We start from the raw sequence: 24,648 nt of genomic DNA on the forward strand, positions 1-24,648 counted from the left end.
CTGTTTTTAACTTTTCCTTGAAGAGATATATTTATTCAAAAAATGTTACACTTTAATCTAGTTTTATAACATTGTCAGTTAATTTCAAGTATCAGATTTGAGTAAATTCTATACAAATTTTAGATAACATTTTTCAGGTTTAAAAGTTTGAAATTAAGCATTGGATATCTCAAATACTAATGCCTTTTGTCATCTGTTCTGTCTTTCAAGTTGTTTTCATCAATATTCAGAATTTCTATATGTAAAAATCTCACTTTATCTTGTAAAATCTTCACATTTTTATAGGAAATTCAGATACTTTTAAAATTTCTGACCTCAAAATTTTGGAGTGGGGTTTCATTCCAGATCTTATATTGATAGGATAAAAGAGCTTCACGCTTCAGAATTAATTTTTTGTAACCAGCAACTTGTCCTTTCTGCAAAACCATGATTTTAGCAACTTAAATATTATCTATGCTACAAGTATGAGTAATCAAAAATTAATACCACACCGTACTAATTATTAATCTCTTTCTTTAAAGCTTAATGAAGCATTAAAATCACCAAAGATCCAAATAAAAGGGGAGCACACTCTTCCCAAATATTCTTTGGTTCTCTCTGTGCTATAACCACAGTTAAAAGGAATATATAGGAAAATGATCACCATTTTACATGAGAATAGTTTAAACATAGTAACATGAGAAAGGATAAATTGAATTTTTTTTAACATTTATTTATTTCTGAGAGACCGAGCATGAGCAGGGGAGGGGTAGAGAGAGAGGGAGACACAGAATCTGAAGCAGGCTCCAGGCTCTGAGCTGTCAGCACAGAGCTGGATGTGGGGCTCAAACCCACAAACCGCGAGATCGTGACCTGAGCCCAAGTCAGATGCATAACCGACTGAGCCACCCAGGTGCCCCAAGAAATTTAAATACTTTAAGTTTAAAGTAATTAGGATGTTCACTTGTTTTCAATGTGGAAAAAAATCAAATGAATGCAGAAGACATTTGTAGAGAATGGCTTGAAATTGCTTTCCTTTTAATGTAAGAGTTTTCATAAATTTCACACAAGAAAGTAGACCTGAAAGTAATCTCAGTGGAATGATTTAACAAACTAGAGAGTGATATCTAAGGACATTGAAGGCAATATGTTTCAAGCCAAACAAACTTAGTACTAAAATATGTGTCTTTTATTAATTCAATATTGAATAGAGTAAGGCTCTGGGGCCTATTTAAAATCCTATGATCTCCTTTCTTAACTTCTTTTTTGACCAATCAAAAAAAGAACAGTCAATTTACTCTAAAATTTCACAAAATTTAGTGTTTGTCCTTATTTGTCACTTACATTCATGATTGCCTAACAAGTAATTAGATTAACTTATAAATCATCTGACAATGAAGACAATGAAAATATTCTTTTTTTTATGGTCAGACAGCAGTCTTTGATTATGTAGAGGATAGTTTTGTGTTGCATTATTTAAAATGCTGTGGTTTCAGAGAAGTTGGAATAGGATTTCTTTTGTATGCTATGGTTGAAAGGGGATGGAAAATACAGAAATGATACATTTGAACTGGACTTTAAAGATAAGTGTGTACAAATATGTAAAGAAAAGGCGATAGATGTATAACAGACATAAAGATATGTAACGTTTCATGCATGGTGAATCTTAAGCCATTTGGACAGTTAGGAAATGCAGTGAGCGTCAAATATGAGGTGAGTTGGCAGATAAATCTAGAAGAATAGGTCCAGATGATGAAGAAGCTTGAATGAAATTTCAGAACATATCTGGGCTGTGCAATTTATGTTTTATAAGATATGGAGCCATGTTTGTTTTTGCTATTTATTTTTGAATGTAGAGAAATAATCTGATTAGCAGGGTATGCATGTGTGTGTGTGTGTGTGTGTGTGTGCGCGCGCGTGTGCGTGTGTGTTTAAGGAAATAATTGCTGGAAATGTATTGGGGATTGGAGGAATATATGTATTATATATCTTTGGATATATCTTATATATCTTTCATCTTATTTGTGACCAGATCCTATAATTTCTTAGACAATTACTTGTATGTAATCGGTATTCAAAAGGTATTTGTTTATTTACAGATATATTTAGTTTAGGGTTTTAACTAAATCAAATCTTTCAGGATTCCTTTAATACTTCATTTCACGAGGTCAAGAATGCAAAGTGGGGTCCCCAAAGGAAAGTTTTGGAAATGAATACATAGGCTGACACAGAGGTAAACAGGTACAAGATCTATCTTAGAAAGAAAGAAAGAAAGAAAGAAAGAAAGAAAGAAAGAAAGAAAGAAAGAAAGAAAGAAAGAAAGAAAGAAAAGGAAAGAAAAGAAAGAAAAGAAAGAAAAGAAAGAAAAGAAAGAAAAGAAAGAAAAGAAAGAAAAGAAAGAAGAGAAAAGAAAGTCTTTAGGGCATTGGTATGAACATCAGGTCCTGACACTCAGGGAACATTGCCTCTCAGCAGTGATGAGGTGAAAAGGAAAGTGATGGAAACACAGAGGCAGCAACAGATCTGCTCAGCGAGGAGTAGATTTGAGCATTTCTGGTTTTAGCCCTCACAACATCCTGCTGAGTTGACAGTAGGATTCAAAAAAAAATGAATTGCACAGCCATCTGTTTAAAAAAGAAATGTACTTTGTAAGGCATTACTAGAAATCATTTTGTAAATTTTGTTAGTGAGGTTTTCCCTGATGGGTTATTGTTTGCATTGCAATTAGCACATTTGGAAAAAAAAATGCTGGGCTATTTCTAATTTGGGGTAACTGTCAAAGGCTAGTCATTTGAGACATGCCTATTAGGATTTCACAATGGACTTGTCATTGGGAATTATGAGTCATCATCTGCACAAAATAGTAAGCAGAGGACAGAAAGGAAAATACAGAAGGAGATGACCATTTCTTCTTAGACTCTGCTAGACTTCTTATTCAGAAAAAAAGAATTGTTCCAATTACTCATGATCTCTGCAAATTTCCAGGATTATTAAACCAGCTTTACTACAAGTGATAACAGTAGAAGAAAAACAAAATCCTAAAGAGGTACTTCAATCTTTCACGAATTTTCCTTTATGTATTTTTTTTTATTTCTTTGTCAATATTTGGTTCAAAGAACCATAGGCCACAAGATACTCTTAAAATCTTGCACACTCAGAGACTGAAAGGTCACTTTACATGTGTCTTTATTGCATGGCACACATCTTCAGTTAATTTTAAAGGTCACCTTCCTTCTGTGAACATAAAGATGGTGATCCTTAAAAAAAGAAGAAACATAAATAAAGGGAAGTTGTTTTTGTTTTTGTTTTTTTTCCCTTCCAACTTTAAAGTAATCCTGTTAGATGTCAGGCTGCTTTGATGTTATGTGATAGGTCATAATCCAGGTCGTTGTGCTATCATTCAGGTTAGCTTAACATTTCTTCAGGACTTAGGCAAGTACAACTGTATGCGGTCTTTGTTCTAATTTTAAAAAAAAGAAAAAATCCTGCAGGAGAGATGAAGAGAATGCTTGGTTATGGTCTATGGGACAACAATCCATAATTTACTTTGCAGATGTCTGTGTAATTTAAGCAGCAGGCAGAACAGCCACACAGTTGTAGCTGCTCTGGGGAAAGGATACCAAGAGGCTCATAAATCATGGTAAGGATTAAAAGCAATGAACATTCATCTCCTTAACCTCGTAAAGGCAATATTGGAAAGCCAAGGATTAGAACATACGGAGCATGGAATCTCTCTGTGCAGGGATAAAAGGTATCAGAGTTTTTAAGGCTTCTCTCATTTAGCATCGGCCTGCCATTTGCAAGTCAGCGGGACATGATTTTAAAGTTCATTTTAAAAAGTCCCCTTCCACCAAAATCCATCAAAATAAGGGATAAGATATATTTCCGGGGTATATGAAAAATGGAGTCAAATGACAGAAATACTCGCGATTTTCTTAGATTGAAACACGTTTCTTCTTGGCTAGTATGTGGAAGATAACCTTAAAATATCTAATCTGACAAGATGTTATTTAGCTGAACATTTTTAAATAGTGAAATGTCATGAGAAAATTCTGACTTCACAATAGTCAAATGAAGGAGATACAGACAGCTGGGTGTCTCCTATAACATTTAGTAAACAAATGGCCTGTTACTAATTGTTTATATTTGAAAAATTATTCTAATCAAAGGTCTTTGAATGCAAATGAGTAAATCGTACATAGTGACAGGTTTCATTTTTTGTTAAAGATAAGCACTTTAATCCGATCTTAAACCTTTTGAAAAATACCAAATTGTTAATATTTTCAGTATTGTTTTCAGTCAATTCATGATGCAGCTGACCTTGACAATTTTATTAAAAACACAAGGAAAGAGCAGAGAATAACAAAATCACTTATTCAAGGATAATTATGAGCCTATTAAGGAGACACAAATAGATTCCAATTTCTGATTCCCTATCTTAATATCAGATATCCCTTGGCAATGATTTTTTTAATGTAGCCAATACTTAATTATCTATTTCAGTTAAGGGGGGCTATATAGTGTGATTCATCCAGAGTGGCTGAAAGTTAAAAATATATATTTATATTTTGCATTGAAACTTATTTTGTGTTTATATTTGAATATGATTTAATTCAACATTTCAGAAAGTCTCAACTGCCCTTCTTTGAAAAAAACTAGAGTAACGTAGCAGATTTTTAAAATATCATTATAATTTGTATTGTACTTGATACTAAATATCATTTGATATCATGTTTTAATATTATTGCTACTTCTGCAATGAGTGTACCCTATTCTACACCCCATGCTTGGGACAAATAACCTTTCTTTCCACTCCACAGGGAGTACTATACTTCTCCAATTTAGTTCAAATATCTTTTTAGCAACCACTTTTCCTTCCTCCAGAATGGTGATTTCGTACCATATGCTTTGATACAAGCTTCTATAAAGATTTTTAAGGAACACAGATTTGTTTTATTGTGTACCTTTGATTTAGTTGCTCCCTTAACTGTTCTGTAACAAGCCTGTGTTGCATAGTTCGTCAACAGTTCAAGAGAAGAATGGTACAGAACTTAGGCACTCGGCTACACTTCTTTGCCACATAAATTAAGGTTGATACTCAAATATATGGTGGATACTTACTGTATGTTGTTGGACTAAAAATAGACTATCACTTTTGACTTCATAATACTTCCTGCTATTTAATCACAAAATCGTGGGTGGTAGGATCTCCTGAAAAAACAATAGGCTACCAAAGAGCAAATATTTGCCCCTATGTCTACATATCTGAATTGTTTTCTTAAAATAATAGATGAGAAAAATAATATTATATGTTAAATGGATTTCAGTATCTCAGTAGCATTTTAAAATGCTGTTTATTTTTCAAATGCTTCTGAAAAATGGGTATCATAAAAAAAAAACTAATTCACTTTTCCTCTTTATTTTTTCCCTAATAACTTTCTCCTTAGTTACCTAAAGCATCCAGTGATGGGGATGTGGGGGGGGGTATAGATTTTATAGACTCATGGATAATTTTACTGAAAAATAGTTTTGAAAATAGTCCAAATGTTAATTTGTGTCACGAACTCTTCTGCAAGTAGTGGATAAACATAAGAAAAATACCATTAAAAACTAATAACCACTTTGGTGCTTTACATTCTAGTTAAGAGAAAAAAAACCAAGCAATTAAATTATATAAATATTAATTTATATTAAAAGGATTGATACATCTGATTATAAAAAATCATAAATGCTGTACAGAAAATAAGCCAGGAGGAGGGATAGAAAGTTTCTGTGCTGTGGAGGAAAGGAGAAATAGTATTTTGCCAGTTTTAAACACATATTTAGAGAAGGAAGTCCCAATAAAATAACATTTTGAAAGAATTAAAGGAGACGTGGGAGCAAGTCATGAAGGGGCACATGCAGACTTATGTATGTACGTCAGAAATAGATGTTCATCTTCAGACAATTTACTGAATGATTGTTGAAGTAATTAGCAGAACAACACAAGAACTAAATTTGGAAATACAAGAGAAACAAAGTTTAGACAAACAGCCACTAAGAATATATTGGAAATTATGGAAAAGAAAAAAAAAAACACAAACACCGAGAATGAATCTTTTAAACCTTTTCAATGGAAAGTATCTGGCTTGAAATGGAAGGGGACCCATGGCTTTCTGGCACCAAAGAAATATTGAAGGAGAGATTATTCCACAAAGAAAGACAGAATCTAATAGTTGTTTAATAAAAGCCACTTAAATTTATTACAGGTATATTATTATTTATTTTTTTTATTGGTTTATTACAGGCCAGACACTGTTCTAAGCATTTATAAATAGAATTTACAAATAGTAACTTGAATCCATGCTGGATTCAAATCTAGACAATCCAACAAATGTCTATGCTTGTAACTTCTACAGTTTGGTGCCACATTAAGACCTGTAACTCCAGGAACCCAAGCTATCAAGGCAACCCAGCAAGCCCACTGGGGTAGACACTACTCTGGTAAATGTGTGGTAAATGATGCATTGCATTCTATTTTGATGATATAAAAATTTGTTGTTTTTTTTTTTTTTTTTGACTCTGAGTTTACATGTTCTTGGAAAAGTGATGAAACATAATGTTAAATTTATTTTGACCTGTGTGACTTTGTCATAATCTTTCCTTGGTAATTTAAAATGTGTATGACAAAGTTTTTTTTATGACTTTTGAACCATGAACTACAAATATTTATTTACTTTAAAATAGCATAGAAATCCCAGATGATTTAGAAACTAGCTATTACACCTAAATAATCTGCGTGTCCCCCAATATGTTGGCTGCATAGCTGTCTGTGATAGGATCTATGAGAGTAGTGCCTGTAAAAGATGCTTTTACAAGAAAGTGAGGAGAGGAGGCCACATCATTGAAACCGTACCAAGGCAATAAGATCAGGAGAAGTTGTGGAAATCCTGAGAATGGTTTTGGAATAAGATAAAAAGTCATAAAGAAGCTCACAGTGGTAGTAAGAGTCTGTTGCAAAGCAGGTTGCATATAAATGTACGAGGGATATGATCAAGAAATGGTGATGGAGGGGCGCCTGGGTGGCGCAGTCGGTTAAGCGTCCGACTTCAGCCAGGTCACGATCTCGTGGTCCGTGAGTTCGAGCCCCGCGTCGGGCTCTGGGCTGATGGCTCGGAGCCTGGAGCCTGTTTCCGACTCTGTGTCTCCCTCTCTCTCTGCCCCTCCCCCGTTCATGCTCTGTCTCTCTCTGTCCCAAAAATAAATAAAAAACGTTGAAAAAAAATTAAAAAAAAGAAATGGTGATGGAAATTTTCTGACCAGAGACTATGAAACAGAGTACATTGCTGCCAGGCTTCTAGAATTGCCGGAAATGGTTGGATCCCAACTTAATTACTTGGGTACTCTAAAGTCTCTGTAAGATACAGCCAGAGTATGAAAACAATGGAAATTAGTAAAACATTTCACATGTCTTCCCACCCCAAGCACCATAGCTAAATACTGAGACTTTTACGGGGTGAAAAGAAGTCATGCTGTGTCCTCATTCTGAACGAACCAGACATCAGATTTACGACAGATACAAATGATAACCTTTCTTATGTTCTTACCTTCCTCCAGTTTTCCAAGAACTGTATCTTTATGGGATCCAAAGATCAGATAATCAATTTACTTTGATGCTTCTCATAAGGTAGTTCCTTTAATAGGATGTATAGTAATTCAGTTTGAAAAGCCCTTGTACTTGCCTCTAATTACCTGCATTATCACAAGTGTGTCTTTTAACCATATCTACCTATATTTTCACAATGGGCATTTATTAATATTATATTATATATCCTAATAATACATATTATTTAAGATTAGTTGTGGCCAGTGCCTTCAAATGATTTTTCCTAAGTATTCTTTTCATGGTTGCATGGATCGCAATGTCACAGGTTGTATTTACAATAAGACTTACATATGTAATGACAATATCATGTCTGTTTTCAGAACTGTTAATGACATTGGTCCTGAGCAGCCTCTTCTCCAGTTTAAAATTTTGTGAGTTCCCAAAATTTAAGACACGTGTAGAAATACATATCCGTATCTTTGGAGTATTGTTAAGTCTTTCACATCCCTCCCTGGGCTTCCCTTTAAGATAAAAGGGGCTCACATGATCTTGTAGAGTTGGGAGCAACAGGGCTTCTTGGAACAGTGATGACCCTATATTGTGGTGTGATTGGCATGTCCTGAGTTATGTTGAGTCCAGTTGCTTCTGGGAGTAGACTTGTTACATAGTGTTGATATGTGGGGCTAATAAATATGTCGCCTATTCTCTGTTCATCGAGGTCCTTCCTTTGTTAACCATGCTGCTTCAACCTCATCATTCTTCTGAGGCTGCACATGTTGAGTGGGGCCACCTTGTTGCCTCTTTGAGTGCCCCAGAGCACTGAGTAAATCCTCTTTCCCTTGGTGTGTTTAGCTCTACCCATTCAGTGACCCTTTTCCTATATTCTCCATAGCCAGACTTCACTGCCAAATGGAAGCTGCTACTTAAATGGTGGACAGACATGAGGTCCTCGGAAATAATAAATTATTTGTACATAACACAAATAACTTCATAACCCTGTTAATTGAATTCATATTTACAAAGTTTCCTCCACCTTTTCCAGCTTAATAATTCTTTCCCCATGCGTGAATAGCCTATTAACACAGTGAATGTTCAGAGATTTTCAGTGAACATTTTTAAGGAATGTTTAGATGAAGAGTGGTAGGCTCCTATAACGTTTCACTGCATATGATGAAGCAGATGGAGAAATTCATTTCTTTAAGCATGATATTTATTCCATCTTTCTATGTTATTTGAAATCCATTCTTCCTCTTGCCCCTTGGGGATGCCTGTCATCGAAGCACATGTTTGAAACTAGATAGAAAGCATATGTCCTGTGGGTCCCATGGGTCTGACAGAAGGGGTGAAATATAGGTTAGCTGCATCTTTGATTGTGCAGAAGGGAGTTTCCTTTTTGCAACTGACATTCCTTCCATAGTGCAGGATGCTGCGTTGTAGCCTTCTGGTAGTTTAATTATCATTGCATTTCATTTCATAACTAGATGGGCCTTCTTAAAGCTCAAGAATATTGAAACTTGGCATAAATGTCTCTGGGGTGTAATTATACCTTAAATCGAATTCTTCGGCCTCTCCTTGTGTTTCAGAGCAGCAGTAGGTAGCTCGAGTGATAAATTTATCCTGACCATATATATCTTACAAAGCTCTTCATGATCCTATTTTTGTTTTGCAGCTTTATTTAGAGCCACTCATGCCCCTGTACTCTGTGCTAATGCATACGTACTACAAAACTTCCAGTTTCTCAGCTACAGCCCCACTCACAGGGCTTTAACATGGCCTACTCAGCCCGGAACTCCTGTCCCCTGCTGTCCATGTGCACACGCCTTCCCTTCCTGGGCCATCTCCCTGCTCACTTCTCAGATGACACTCTGTTCTTTGTGTCTCTCTCCTCTCCAGAATCTGTGGCAGATTCATTTGTTTGGCCGTCTCACCACATTGGATTGTAGGCTGTTTATTTGTCGGTATCTGGTATTAAACTGCAGGTTTCATGGTCCCCTGGCCTCATCTCAAGCCCTGGCTCCATGCCTCCCAATGGCCTATTGTCAATCTAGCGTGTTCCTGTTACACTGGCCTTTTTTCAGTTACTTGGTCTTTCCCCCCACCTAAGGTTTTTCCATATACTTTACCATCTTTAAAGCAACAGCTTTATCCCCTTTCATCCATAATGACTTTGCAAAATTTTACCCGACTTTCAGATCACCTCAATGGGTACTTCTTTGGGGAAAAATTAAGGTTAAAAAAAAAGAATTTGATTTAGATGAGGTGAGCCTAAATCAGAAGCAACAATTATATTGCATTCGATGTTTGGCTTATAATTTGGGTTTTGAGGGATGATTATCAGTGACTTAAGGACCTAGAAGAAGTAAATTAGTTTCAAAAGTATATTAAATACACCATGGTACTTGAAGAGGGGTTCAAAATTCAATCACATAAAATTAGTCATTGCAGCACTGCAAGGCAATGAGATAATGGAAAATAGGAGTAAACATCAGTCGCATTATATGCAGAGCTGTGTTATCAAGGGATATATTATCATGCTGAGTCACTCCAATAGACTAGGATAAATCTGGAGTTCATTAAGAGATAGCAGAAATCTGTGTTAAGCAGAAAGTTAATTTAAAAAAAAAAGTTTATTTATTTTGAGAGAGAGAGAGTGTAGCAGGGGCGGGGCAGAGGGAGAGAGAGAGGGAGGGAGAGAGGGAATCCCAAGCAGGCTCCATGCTTAGCATAGAGCCCAGTACAGGGGCTCCATACAAGATCATGGACTGAGCCAAAATCGAGAGTCGGACGCTTAGCTGACTGAGTCACCCAGGCACCTCAGAAAGTTAATTTTTATAAAGAGGTATGTGTTTGACAATATGTTAGCTAGGGTGGGAGGAGTCAGTACTATCTGGACTTCCTGGAAAGAGATCTGAACACCATCAAAGGGATGGCCAAAGGATTTTCTCGCTTAGGACAGGAAGGAGGTTGGGGGAACAGGAACTGACAGCTCTGAGATAATTCCATCTTAATCAAAATCCACGGATCAAAAATCCCCACAGCACAGCTAGCTGCACATGACCTTCATTACGGCCCAGGTATCAGGAAGAGGCAGCCAGGAAGCAGGGCTTAGAGCCACAGCCTCCTTCCAGATCTACACTGGTAAGGTGGTAAGGTAACCTGGGTGACTTCATCATCCACTCCCTTCCCACTTAACGTCATGCCCCGATAAATCCAAATATCTCAAGACACATCTCACTGGCAGAAAACAAATCACGTGAAGTCCTAGCTTGACAAAATGTGGAAAGCAAATTTTACTTTCTGGCATCTGCCAGACTTACAGCAACACAAGAAGGAAGTTGCTTAACAGTTGCTCAGTGAACCAGTACACTTTACAGACTCATATTTAGCATTAAAAGATGTTTTCCAAACACTAATTTGAACCATTCATAATTGCTGTTTTGTGGAGCAAAAATGAGTGGACATTGGCAATTTTTTTTATTCAAACTATATGCATATAAATATCACTTATGAAATTAAAAGAAACATTGGTTATTAGTAATAAAATGTCATTTGTAAATTTAGAATGTACACTCTGAACATATATACTATTGCTCATAAAGAAAGAATATTTTTATTTATTTATTTATTTATTTATTTAATTTATATTTTAACATTTATTTATTTTTGAGACAGAGCATGAATGGGGGAGGGTCAGAGAGAGAGGGAGACACAGAATCTGAAACAGGCTCCAGGCTCTGAGCTGTCAGCATAGAGGCCAACGTGGGGCTCAGACTCACAAACTGCGAGATCATGACCTGAGCTGAAGTCGGACCCTTAACCGACTGAGCCACCCAGGTGCCCCAAGAAAGAATATTTAGACAGGTATGAATAGATCAAAATGTTATTATGTTTTGATTGCCTTCTTTTCACCTCAGTGGAGGAGGGATTCCGCCCCAGGGTTACAGCAATCTCTGAACACACAACACCCGACAGCCGGGCATACAAGATCAATAACACTTTATCCGGTACATGTGCTCACAGTCTCGGGGGGAAGGACGCTGTGCCATGCAGGGCCACATGGGGATTGTACTTGGGAAAAGGGAACAAGCAGGGGCTGTGGGAGGCAGGCTTGGTAATAACAAGGGGATTAGATGATCTCTTATTCCTGCAGGAGGATTTGATTGACTTTTATGAAACATTCTGTGGGCTATTGGAAACTGACCTTTGCTCCCTAGGGATGTTCAGGCACCATGCCTGGTTCCTCAGATTAGGCCAATTGGGGGACCTTATTCGTGGGCACACCATGGGGAGGGGAACATACCATTAAGACATTCAAGCCCCTCTTGGTTTCCCCAAGATGCTAAGGCACACACTACCAGGACTTAATTTTAGGCCTTTTACCATAGACGGTGATATGTTTGCATATCACATAATGTGAAGCTAATGGTATTTTTAAATAAGAAGATAATGGTATTTTTAAATATGACAAAGTAAGTTTCAAATTTGTGGATTCAAATCTTGTGGAGGATCTTGTACTCCTCCAAGTTTTAAGTTTAAATGAACACTAAATGAAGCTATACATTTAGTTTCTTTCTCATGAGCCACATTTTACATGTTCAATAGCCACATGCACGTGGTTAGTGACTATCATGTAGACTCCCACTGAAAGGAAGAAATGGACACTCAAATAGTTAAGTTTCTAGCCTAGGAAATGCAGAGATTACAGCTTGGTTCTAAACCTGCTTACATTATCAAATATTGGTATTTCTGGTTTGGATCTTATGGCTAGCTGGGCTAGAGATGGACAAAGTGATAATGTCACCACACAAGAGAATGCATTGGAGGAAACACTTGAGAGGGCTAAATTAAAATTATGCAGAAACAATTTAGATGAAGTGCGAAATTGAATCTTCTCTATTTAATTTAAAAAACTTATTCTAGTTTCAGTAATAAAGGCATCTTTGAAATAATGTGTGTTCCTAAACTGTAAACCTATTCTCAGTGCCAAGTACAGTGCCTAGCATATATTCATGTATACATGAGTGAAATTTATCATATGTATTCATCCACTGATTCATTTGCTCATTTAACGGTTTTCAGGAATGTGGTCTAAGCACCAGTTTGGTTGCCTTGGGAGAGATTTGGACCAAACCTGGTCTGTTTCTGCACCCCCACCCTCTAGAGCTTATGTTGTGATTGAGAACAACAGAAGAAGTCAACAAATGAATTATGAATTTATAAGAAATGATTAGAAGTGAATAAAGTACAGTAAAATCAACAAGTTGCTGTAATAGGTAGTCTCTGAGTGTTCACTTCTAATTGGTGGTCAGGGAAACTGTCTCTGAGATGAAATCTTTGAAGCCAAGATGTGAATGACTGGGAGGAACTTGTGACGTGATCACACGTAAGGGGACTTTACCAGGCAGAAGCAAGGAACCTGGAGAAACAAGCTTAGCATACTTTAAGGACAAAAGGGAATGCCAGGATAGCTGGAGTCAGTGAACAATGTGTGTGAGCAAGAGGATGAAGTTCGAGAGATTGTCAAGAACAAACTCTGCAGGTCTTGTTTGCATGCCAAGGAGCTGGGATCTTCTGTGTATGCTCAGTGGCCATAAGAGTGTATTATGCAAGGGAATAGCATGATGATAAAACACAAAGTTCTTAACTTCTGAGGAAAACAGAGGAGGAAAATTTTATTTGCAGTACAGGGGTAAGGAACTGCTGATGTGCAGCTGCACCCAAACAGACTCTACGGCAAGAGGAGGTGATGGTCCAGCGAGGCCAAAGAAGTGGCCCAGAGACAGGGATAAAGGCACATTAGCTGGGGGAACTTATGTACAGGGAGTCCAGGAGCAGCAGACTGGACAAAGCATCTGCTGCTGGGATCTACATGCAGCGAGCTTTTATAGCACAGTGACTTAGCCTAGCAACTATCTGCAGCCTCTCCCTCCTTGCCATCCAGGGCTCCAAGGAGACAAAGGACTGCCATCTGTATACTCTTTGTTCCAGAGGAGACGCTCTGTGTTGGCCAACTGCAGAGTCACTGACATTGAACACTGAACAGTACTGTCTTCTACATATTCTGCTTGCTGGGAATGTAGAGGGAGGCAGGATCTTTTCAAGATAGTGATTAATAGGAACATTCAGGGTATGCTTGTGTAGGCTGACTCTCCGGCATGTACCATAAGCATTCCCTAGATGGCCCATACATCCTTTACCTGCCCCTCTGCGGCAATGACCTCGGGGCCAGGCATGCTGAGACGCGCTGTGACCAGATCCCAGAGCAACAGCACAAGCCACAGCATCCAAATAATAGAACACAAATGGCTAAGAAACTATAAAAAAGTATGTCTCCAGGGGAAGCCTGTGGTTTCCAGTTAGGGGACTTTACTACATACCCAACAGTTAGTCTTATTCTGTACAGAAGCCACAGTCAGAGCCCAATGGGTACATAGGGATCCCATGCGGAATCTAAAGGCAAAAAGTAAGGTGTTTAGTAGGTGCCAGAAAAGGCAACTCATGATTGTCTAATAGAATGCAGGTGGTGTGGGGCACCCGGGTGGCTCAGTTGATTAAGCGTCCAACTCGGTTCAAGTCCTTATCTCACAGTTCGTGGGTTTGAGCCCCGCATCAGACTCTCTGCTAACAGCATAGAGTCTGCTTTGAATCCTCTATCTCCCTCTTTCTCTGCCTGCCCTGCTCTCATCCCTCCCTCAAAAATAAACATTGAAAAAAATGTTTTAAAAAAAAAAGGCAGGTAGGTGGTGTTGTTCTGAGATAACACTAACCCCACTGTGGCATGTCTCCAGGTTTATGGCACCAAATTGTTTGCCTCCCTCTTGTTATGAGGTGGGGCAAACCTGAAAAAGGTAGTGAAGGTATAACAATGCTCTGTAAGGTGATGATGATAGTGTCCTTTATTAATGAGAGACCTGGTACACGCACCTTCATTGTCTTTGGTGACGTGGGGTGGAGAAGTAGGGTGATGGTTAGGTCCTGCTTTATCCCTGTTCCCAACTGGGCTAAAAACCCAAACTACCATACACGTGTCTGCCATTCCCAGGGCATGTAGGTACATGTTCCTCTCTGGATAGATCTTGTGGCGAGGACAATAAAAGGTTACCCTGTCTCCCTACCTGCGACAAAGAACATCCTTCCTGCATGCTACCTACCTGTATTGTAAGGGTGATGGGTGCTGTGAGGTGCTTGAGTGAATAGACAATAGGCACTGGGCCAATTGGAATGTACATGTTCATTTAATATCCATAGAGCTGTTGACAGTCAATGTGTCTAAAAGGCCAGGAAACAGGTTTCTCATCAAAGCTATTGTTTCAACAATCCATTCCTGCGTTCTATCAAGTCAACTGCAGTGGGAATATATGGTGGATGGAAAGGCCAATGGATGTCTTGACCTTTGGCCTTCTGTTGCATTTCATGTCCTGTAAAATGGGAGCCTAGGTTGCTGTCAGTATCAGAGGGTTGCATGTATACAGCACACACCTGTTCCAGACCACAATGGTGACTTTCTGCATAGCATGCTTATTGGGGTAGGTTTGCAAGGGCCCTGAATACGTTTCAGCACATGTCAGCATAACATCAGCCATCAGAGAGGAGCAAGGGACAGATGTAATCAGTCCACCATCTCTGAACTGGTGCTGCCTTCTTGCTCTCTGGTGTCTCTTGGCAAAGGTCATGGTCATTCCTGGGCACAAGCTGGACATTGTTGGTCGACATTTACAATGTCTTTGGAATGCAGCAGTAAGCATCAGTTTTTAGCAATGGCCCACAAGGTCCATTGCCCTCGATTTCGCATCCTCTTGTGCAGCCAGGTGGCAGTGTCTTCTGCTGGCACATCTTCCAGGAGGCAGACAGAGGCCAGCTCATGAGCCTGTTGATTAACAGGCGGGGAACATGCTACGTGTGCATCTGTATGGTAAACAGTGATGTCCATACCTTATCTGTGTTGGAGCATGTCCTTCCACACATTGTTGCCTTAGAGTGGGCACCCTGCAGCCATCCAGTCCCGTGCCTCCCATTAGAGAAGCCACATGGTCGGTCCTTTGTCGGCTGCCCAGCTATCTGTACATAAAACAATGGGATCAAGCTCCTGGAGCAGGCAATACCATCCATGCTGCTCCCAGTTCAGCCCATTGAGTACTATGCCCAGTGCCAGAGTCTATCCAGATCATGTCAGTTGAGGGCTGGATGGCTGGCTCCTTGCTGACCCATTAGTCTGCCAGGGGCTGGGTCCTTTCCTTCCTGCCCAAAGAATGGCGGCTGCCGTGGCTCTGCTGCTTCAGTTAATGACTGTCTTTTAGAGGCGACGTGAGTCACTGGACCAAGAATGGAGTGTAACTCTAGAGTAAGGGGGCTATTTGTCAAGATAGTATGCCGTTACAAGTCGGCATGGCATTTGGCTACAGTTTCGTTTTGGGCACTGCCTGACTGGGGTGTTTGCAGTGCATCCTTTAGCCTTCCTGCTAGAGGATCCTGAGTGCCAGCAGTCACTGGGACCCCTGGGGGGGGAGGTGTGTTCTACTTCCTGTAATGCATGATAAGTAGCACATTCTCTACCGCTGTGCTCATCTTATGTCCTTTCCACAGCTGTGACCAGAAACCTGACAGTACTTGTTTATGCCCTTGCCGTGGCCCAGAGACAGTGATCAAGGCACATGTTCATTGGGAGAACTTACATATGGGGAGTCCAGGAACAGCAGAGTGGACAAAGCATCCTTTGCTGGGATGCAGCGAGCTTTTATAGCATACTGACTTAGCCTAGCAACTGTCTGCAGCCTCTCCCTCCTTGCATGGCCAGGGTTTCAAGGAGACCAAGGCCTGCCATCTGAACACTCTTTGTAACAGAGGAGACCCTCTGGGTTGGCCACCCCTGAGCCACTGACCTTGAACACTAAACAGCATGTTCTTCTACATATTTGCTTGATTGGAATATAGAGAAGGACGATGGGATCTGTGTATTCTCGAGACGGTGATTACACAGGGATATTCAGGATATGCTTCTGCAAGCTGGCTGTCCAGTGTGTGGTATACAGATGGCATCCTAAAGAGTTAGGCATTGAGACTTGAAGAATGAGCAGTGTTTTGACAAATACATTTAAGACAGATTGTATAATGGTAGAGGAATGTCATGCTTAGAGTGTTGTATTTGCCTAGAGAGAATGCTGGAGAGTAAATCGAGTGTCTTATTGAACCTTCACTGATGTTGCTACATAGTGTACGTGTTCTCCTTCTCTTTTGCATACTCCACACACTGAATTCTGGACGTGAGAGGAAAATAATTCATGGCACCTCCATTTCTGTTTCTGTTCTCTGTTAGTCAGAAATAGTCAGAAATGGGGGCACGTGGGTGGCTCAGTCGGTTGAGCATCTGACTCTTGAGCTCGGCTCAGGTCATGATCTTACAGTTTATGGGTTCGAGCCCCACACTGGGCTCTGCACTGACAGTGTGGAGCCTGCTTGGGATTCTCTTTCTCCCTCTCTCCGTGCACCTCCCCCACTCTGTCTCTCTTTCTCTCTCTCTCTAAAGAAAAAAATAATTAGAAAAACATCAAAAAATTCTTTTTTTTAAATTTTTTAACATTTACTTATTTTTGAGACAGAGAGAGACAGAGCATGAACGGGGGAGGGTCAGAGAGAGGGAGACACAGAATCGGAAGCAGGCTCCAGGCTCTGAGCTGTCAGCACAGAGCCCGACGCGGGGCTCAAACTCACGGACCGCGAGATCATGACCTGAGCCGAAGTCGGACGCTTAACCGAGTGAGCCACCCAGGCGCCCCAAACATCAAAAAATTCTTAAGAAGAAGAAAGAACAAGTCAGAAATGCTCTCTACCATATGCTAAATTGTTTCCGTCTCCAAATTCATATACTGAAGTCCTAACTCCCATTATCTTCAAGTGTGACTGAGGATAATGTCCTTAAAGATGCAATTAAATTGATGCGGTCATTAGATAGGGCTGTAATCCAATAGACTTGTGCCCTTAAAGAAGAACTTTGGGCACAGACAGGAACAGAGATGATGTGAAGGTACAGGGACAAAACAGCCATATATAAGCCAAGGGGAGAGGCCTGGATCAGATCCTTCTCTCATGCCCTTAGAAGGAGAAAACCTTGCTGGCAGCTTGATCTGAGACTTAAGTCTCCAGAAAGGTGAGACAATGAATTTCTGTTGATAAAGCCACCCAGTCTGTGATACTTTGTTATGGCAGCCCTGTAAATTTTTCTAAGTCATGACAAGGGAACCTATTTAAATGGAATCCAGGTAGTTTCATATGCAAGAGGAGGAAGGCAGGAGTGACTAGAGTTGAGCTTTCACATACCCTGTCCACAAGGTCAATCCATGACAAGTTTACTGCTTTTATACAAAGCCTGTAAGGTTGTATAATCAGAGGTACTAATGTTATGTCCTTCTTCTGTTTTAACCATAAAAAAAAAATCTCTTGTAGATGAGACAATGTTAGTAGCAGTTAGTAGTCAGGTGAGGTTTATTTGAAATGTTTGTATTTAGTAGAAGAAGGCTGGTAAACTGTGCTCATCCCTATATGTTTTAACAGTTGCTGATTAAGGACATTCCAAAGATCAGAAATCTGCAGAGGACCCTATCTTTCTCCTTTTCCTCTATGGATTTTCTGTCTCTGTGGAATCTCCTCTTATGAATTGTAGATATTTATTAGCACTTCTTATTTTTTGATTTTCCTTTCCTCTGACCTATATCCTAGTATGAGATGTCTGGTTATGTAGGAATTTCTTGGTTTGATTAAAGTATTGCTATTCAGGGCAGTAAGGAGAAAGCAGTACTCTATGGGATGTAGACAAAATAGATTGCTTTGAATGTAGGGCAGTGCAATTGGGATTATCAGGGAAGGAGTGTAAAGCAATGATATGAGAGAATAAATACTAACTTTATATAATATTCATCTTCCCTTCATTGAAGCCAAGTTTGACTTGAAATTAGCAATGTACATTTTTCTTGTGAGCAATCAGCATAGCATCAAAGCCCTGTCTATTCTCTATGGTTGAAAATAATTTTCCAAATAACTGAAAAAAATAAAACGATTTATTTGCCATTATTGTTCCAGCCATTAAGATTATAGCAATTATATTCAGTGATAATACAATTTAAAGTCATAATTTTTTGTATCTCAACAGGCAGACTCAAAGAGCATAAAAGAACAATAGGAAAGTAGGATTTGACATACATTTAAGTAAAAGTGCTTCACTGCATATAAGGCATCATAAAGTAGTCTAAAAAAGTTAAGACTTTTTAAAGTTACCTTTACAACTGTAAAATCACAGCTTATGCATCTAATGTTTTAAATAAAATTATGTTCAATTAAAGTTTAAAATCCATAGCTTTAATATCTAAATTATAACTAAAATAGTTATAATGGCCATAGCTTTCGTGGCCATAGCTTTAATATCTAAATTATAACTAAAATTATGTCAGTTGTAGAAAGTTCATTTTAATTTCCCCATCATTATATGACAAAAAGTTGTTATCAAATGGCCTTTATTTTAAAGATTTTATAGACAAGACTGCTGTTTTAATGGTACCTGGGATCTATTATAATCAGGTATGATAAGACATGCTGAAATGAATGAAAATGACAGTCATAAATGAAAGCATTTTTACTCACAGTTCCTGGAAACAGGAGGCAGGGCCCATCATGCAGGGCCACATGGGAAAGTACCAGGGCTGGTCAGGAGGTAAAGGGAACAGGGAGAGATGTGGAGAAAGAGGACACACAGAAGCTTTTATAGTTTCCACAAGAAGGAATGGGGCAGGCAGGGTAAGCGGGTTTAGGACTGGCCAGTTTGAATAATTTCAGTGGACTTTCAGTGAACTTTGAGATTAGTTCCTGGCCTTCGGTGTCTAATGGCCTAGAATGTGGAGCCCAATAAAGCAGGTGGTCATGGGTGGGTTTTGGTTGGCTTGCATATGACAGGTACACTCTCTATGAGTTGGTTGCTATTTTTAGAAATGAGCTGTGACGGGCAGTCCTTCCTGGGTCAGCAAGGTCTCCTGAACAGAATAGAGAAAATAAAAAGCATAGTTCATACAACTGCCTTCATTCGATTTCCTTTAAAAAAATTGTGATTTTTAAATTTGTATTTTTTACATACTCACTATGTTGAAAAAGTAAAAACTGAAATAATGGTAAGGTACATTGGCACCAATGGACTGAATTCATATTTTGTGATATATGAGACATAAAAGACCTTCCATTTATGATTTAAATGATTAAGTCACTTTTGCTGAATAATTTAAAACAATGAAGGAAAAGCAGACAAAGAACATTGTCAGATTTTGTTTGAAGACTTACTCAGCTGTCAGTTTCAGTAGTTTTCTGTATCAGGTTTGTCAAATCACGTTAAATGTGAACACTACATTGATACGTTTCTTTGTTACAAAGTACTTTCCTCTGAGTTCCATCATTCCCAATTCTAGAATATGTTACACGATTTCTACTTTTGCCACTAATTCTTTACTGTGCTGGATGTTGTATCGGAATTAGTTATTGAAATTAATTGACACTTATGTTATCAGATATGTCTTTTGTATGAAATAAATGTGATAGATTTATGTAACCAGTCAAATACATAATTTTCTTAAAAATGAAGCTTTAGGATTTCATGCCAGCTTTAAATGCTGTTCTCACACACTGTCATAGATGCTCACATATTGTCTTATGTTGGTGTCAGATATTTGCTTATGTGTATAGACAACAACATGTGCATATTTTTAGTTTTGCTAGCCTGAGAGAAACAGTTTTTACCTTCTTGAGTGTTGTACCTGATTTTTTAGCCATTATCAAAGAAGAATAGACATTTCTTTATACACTTCTCTCATCTCTTAACTATGTCACTGACACTTCTGTAACTCTTAGACTCAGTGTTTGGCTCAGCTTTATTTTTTTTTTTCTTTTGATGGTTTATTTAATATATTCCCTTGTACTTTTTGTTTTGTGTGTCCTCAACATTTATTTTCTTTCATCTGGAAGCAGAATTACAGGGATTTTTTTTTTGTCCAGCTAAGGCTACCTCTGTTTTTTCTCCTATCATTTGTTGCCTGTTTATGTGACTTACATTTTGCTCCTGTATTTCACCTTATTGCCCATCTTATACTCTGTTTTAACAGTCAGTATTATTTCTTGTTTGGTTGCTTGAACAAAAATCTGTGCATTTTTCTTAGCATACATTTCCTCTTAAATAGTCTCATTCACGATTTGTCTCAGGCATGGTGCTATCTGATACTGAAGTAAGTCCGAAAATCCTGACAAATACTTGACATCTCCAAATGTCAAGGGCTGGGTGTAGGAATTGGAAATACTAGCCACCTCACTGTATAAATCATAATTACAATAATGGCACAATTCCCCATAGGATATCTGGTGTTAAGCAAGGCTTTTTGAATCTGCATCAGAAGGGTAGAGACTTTCAGCTATAAGATGAAAAAAATCTGAGGATCTAAGTAAAACATGGGGACTAGAGTTAATAAAACTGCATTGTATAATTTAAATTTGCTAAGAAAGGGGAGGCTGGGTGGCTCAGTCAGTAAGCATCTAATTTCATATCAGGTCATGATCTCAAGGCTCATGAGATCAAGCCCTGTGTCGGGCTCTGTGCTGACAGCTCAGAGCCTGGAGCCTCCCTCTCTCTCTGCCCCTCCCTGGCTCATGTTCTCTTTCTCCCTCTCTCTTCCAAAAATTAAAAAACACAAAAAAATTAAATTTGCTAAGAAAGAAGAACTTCAATATTGTCATCCACCCCCCTCAAAAAAAAAGGTATATGTGAGGTGATGGATATTTTAACTAACTAGATAGGATCCTTTCACAATGTATAACTATATCAAATCACTACAATGTACATGTTAAATATCTTACAATTTTGTATGTCAAAAATACCACAGTAAAGCTGTTTTCTTTTAATATATATATATATATATATATTTATTTATGTTAGAGAGACAGAGCATGAGTGGGGGAGGGGCAGAGAAAGAGGGAGTCAGAATTCGAAGCAGGCTCCAGGCTCTGAGCTGTCAGCACAGAGCCTGATGGAGGGCTCAAACTCACAAAGGGAGACATGACCTGAGCCAAAGTCAGAAGCTTAACCAACTGAGCCACCCAGGTGCCCCAAGCTAAGTTTTTTTAAAGTCCTTTTAGGAATGACAGGAAAGTTATTGGTCAAAGTTGTTAGTTTTCACTTCTCATGCTTTTGCCTCATCAGTGGTTCTAATCTTATTTCTACCGGTTGTATCGATTTAGATTATGACAAGATACGATTTTGGTTTTTTTTTGTTTGTTTGTTTTTGGGTTTTTTTTTTGTTTGTTTTTTTTGTTTTGTTTTTTTTGTTTTGTTTTTTGTTTTGGTCTAAACTCTAAATCTAGAAATAAATAAAGTGATAATATTGTTTGATGGGTATTTTTATGTGAGGGCCACAGTGTCCTGAAGGAACTAGTATGGAGAGGAGACAATTTTGGGGATTATAACTAAAATTATGTTTCAGAGGAGAAGGAAGAGTTGACATGAAACAGTAAGAAGGAGGAAGTCAAGGAAAGAAGCAGAAAGGCGGGTCTGGTCAGGGTCACCAGTAGAAGAGGTCTGATGAAGTCTGGTGAGGGAAGTCTGAGGGCAGACATGCACAGCAGCCCTGTGAAGCTAGCAGTGGAGGGTATTCTGCCTCCTGCATTGGGACAGCTGGCCTGCAGGTAACTGGGTAAAAGTTTCCCAGCTCAGTGGAGACCTCCCAGTATTGGACAAGACTTGCTTGAATCTCATGGTCACTCTAGGGTTGTATATACTTGTCGCCCTGCTATCCTTTTAGCAAAGCACTTCTTAACAAAAATATTACAAATGTATAAGTAAATAAAAAACCAGAGGACTCCTGGGTGACTCAGTGGTTTAGGTGTCCGACTTCAGCTCCAGTAACGATCTTGGGGTTCTTGAGTTCCAGCGCCTGTCGGGCTCCATGTTGATGGTGTGGAGCCTGCTTGGGATTCTCTCTCTTCTCTCTCTGCCCTTCCCCAGCTTGTGCACTCTCTTTCTCTCTCTCAAAGTAAATAAATAAACTTAAAAAAAAAAAAACCCAGAAAGGTGGATATTAACTCCATTATTTTGCTATGATTTATCTCTTGTAACAAAAGTGTTTTCCTCCATTTCCAGGGAAACTATAAAATGATTTCTTACATGCCGTAAATGTTTCCTGAGTCCACGTGAATATATAAGTTGAGCTAAAATCTTCCTTAGGGCTATATTTTAAAATTAGGGCTAAGGATACCAGGAAAGAAAATGGAAGATAAAACTACAAAAATAGTAGTCTGGATTTAATTCAATCAATATAATTTGTTGAGAAAATCTGAGTGTTGTAATTCTATGATGTAATTAAAAAAAAAGCATAAGAATAGAGGAAGGAAACAACATTTTTTTAAAGTTTATTTACTTAGAGAAAGAGAGAGAGAGAGAGAGAGAGAGAGAGAGAGAGAGAGAGAGCGCGAGCAGGGGAGGGGCAGAGAGACAGGGAGAGGGAGAGAGAATCCCAAGCAGGCTCTGCACTGTCAGCATGGAGCCCGAGGCAGGGCTGAAACTTATGAACTGCGAGATCATGACCTGGAGCTGAAATCAAGAGTTGGGAGCTTAACCAACTAAGCTTAACCTGAGCACCTCAACCAGGTGCGCCCCACAAGATCCTTTTTAAAAGGGCTTACGTAACATATAAAAATATTCCTTAAATAATATTCTACAAATAATTGTGTAAAAATAAATACGTGATAAATTGTTGTGCAACTAAGTGATATTCATGTTGAGTAACTTTACTGATGTATCAACTAAGAGAAGTACGTTGATAGTTCTTTCTTTACACAAAAGTCAACTTGCACTATATATTTCTCAAATAGGTACACTTCTGTTTCCCCTGATTTTCTTCAGATATTTTAAACTATGTATCCAAAGGCTCTTGACGATTATAGTACTATATTATTGTGTAAATAAAAAAATGGAAGAAGTATACAACATGAATTTGAATAAACATATTTGTGAAATAGAAACAATTGGTATAATTTGTACCATTGTTTGTGAAGTTCACATCTATCTGTAGTAGTCTGGATGACAGTATGTTTCCATTTTCTCATCCTCTGTGCTTATTTTTTGTGCTTTGGTTGCCCTGGCATTCTTTTGAGGATTAAGTTTATGTGTGTATGCTATTTGAAAACAAGTTTACCTTTACTCTCTGAAAGCCTCTACAGATTTGAAGAACTAATGTACGTGTTAGTGTTGTCTAGTCCAAGTTCACGGTGATCACTTACTCTTCCAGTTTCAGTGTGTATTGTCTGCATTATTCATTAGACAATTCTCACTATGCTTTCAAATCCTTTACATGTGTTCAAACAGAATGACCATGATATAGTAAAAGCAGTAGTGTTGGCAGAGAGATTTTAGATTTAAATCCAACCAGATTTGGGTCTACTCTATTAATACCCCGTTTACTAACCCACCAAGTTATCTTTCAAATAAATCTCATGTGGTAAATCTGCTTTTAAGACCTACCTATGGGATCTCTTCCTTTTAAGAAGTCAAATGTTGATACGGTGTCAGGAATTAAATGTGATTTTAGTATAAATATATTTTACAATATGCAATTTTATCTTGAAAATTATCCATACATTTTTTAGATAAAAAAATTGCTTACAAAAAGAAGATAATAGCTATCACTCAGAACCCAGCATCCAAAGATAACATTCTGGGGCAACCAGGTGGCTCAGTCGGTTGAACATCTGACTTTGACTCGGCTATGATCTTGCAGTTAATGAGTTTGAGCCCTACATCGGGCTCCTGCTGTCAGCCTGTCAGCACAGAGCCCTCTTGGGATCCTCTGGCCCTCTCTCTCTCTGCCCCTCCCCCACTGCACTCTCTCCCTGCCCCCCCCCAAAAAAAACTAAAATAAAATAAATAAAAAAATAAAGACCACATTCAATATTTTGATCTATAATTTTATTTTCCATGTGTTTCTCCTAAATTTTAAGCTTAACAATGTTACACTCCATCCTTTAAATAAATTACGACTCATATACATAATTGCTTACTATTGAACAAA

At 38.5% G+C, this 24,648-nt stretch overlaps 1 protein-coding gene across 2 annotated transcripts in view; it reads left to right on the plus strand.

The window, feature by feature from the left end:
• The window catches only part of CDH12 (cadherin 12), a 1,052,064-nt gene that overhangs the window by 376,571 nt on the left and 650,845 nt on the right, over positions 1-24,648 (plus strand). The gene's annotated exons all lie outside the window — the stretch shown is intronic.

This window comes from Felis catus, chromosome A1, assembly GCF_018350175.1.
Source record: "Felis catus isolate Fca126 chromosome A1, F.catus_Fca126_mat1.0, whole genome shotgun sequence".
In the NCBI taxonomy this organism is placed as follows: Eukaryota; Metazoa; Chordata; class Mammalia; order Carnivora; family Felidae; genus Felis; species Felis catus.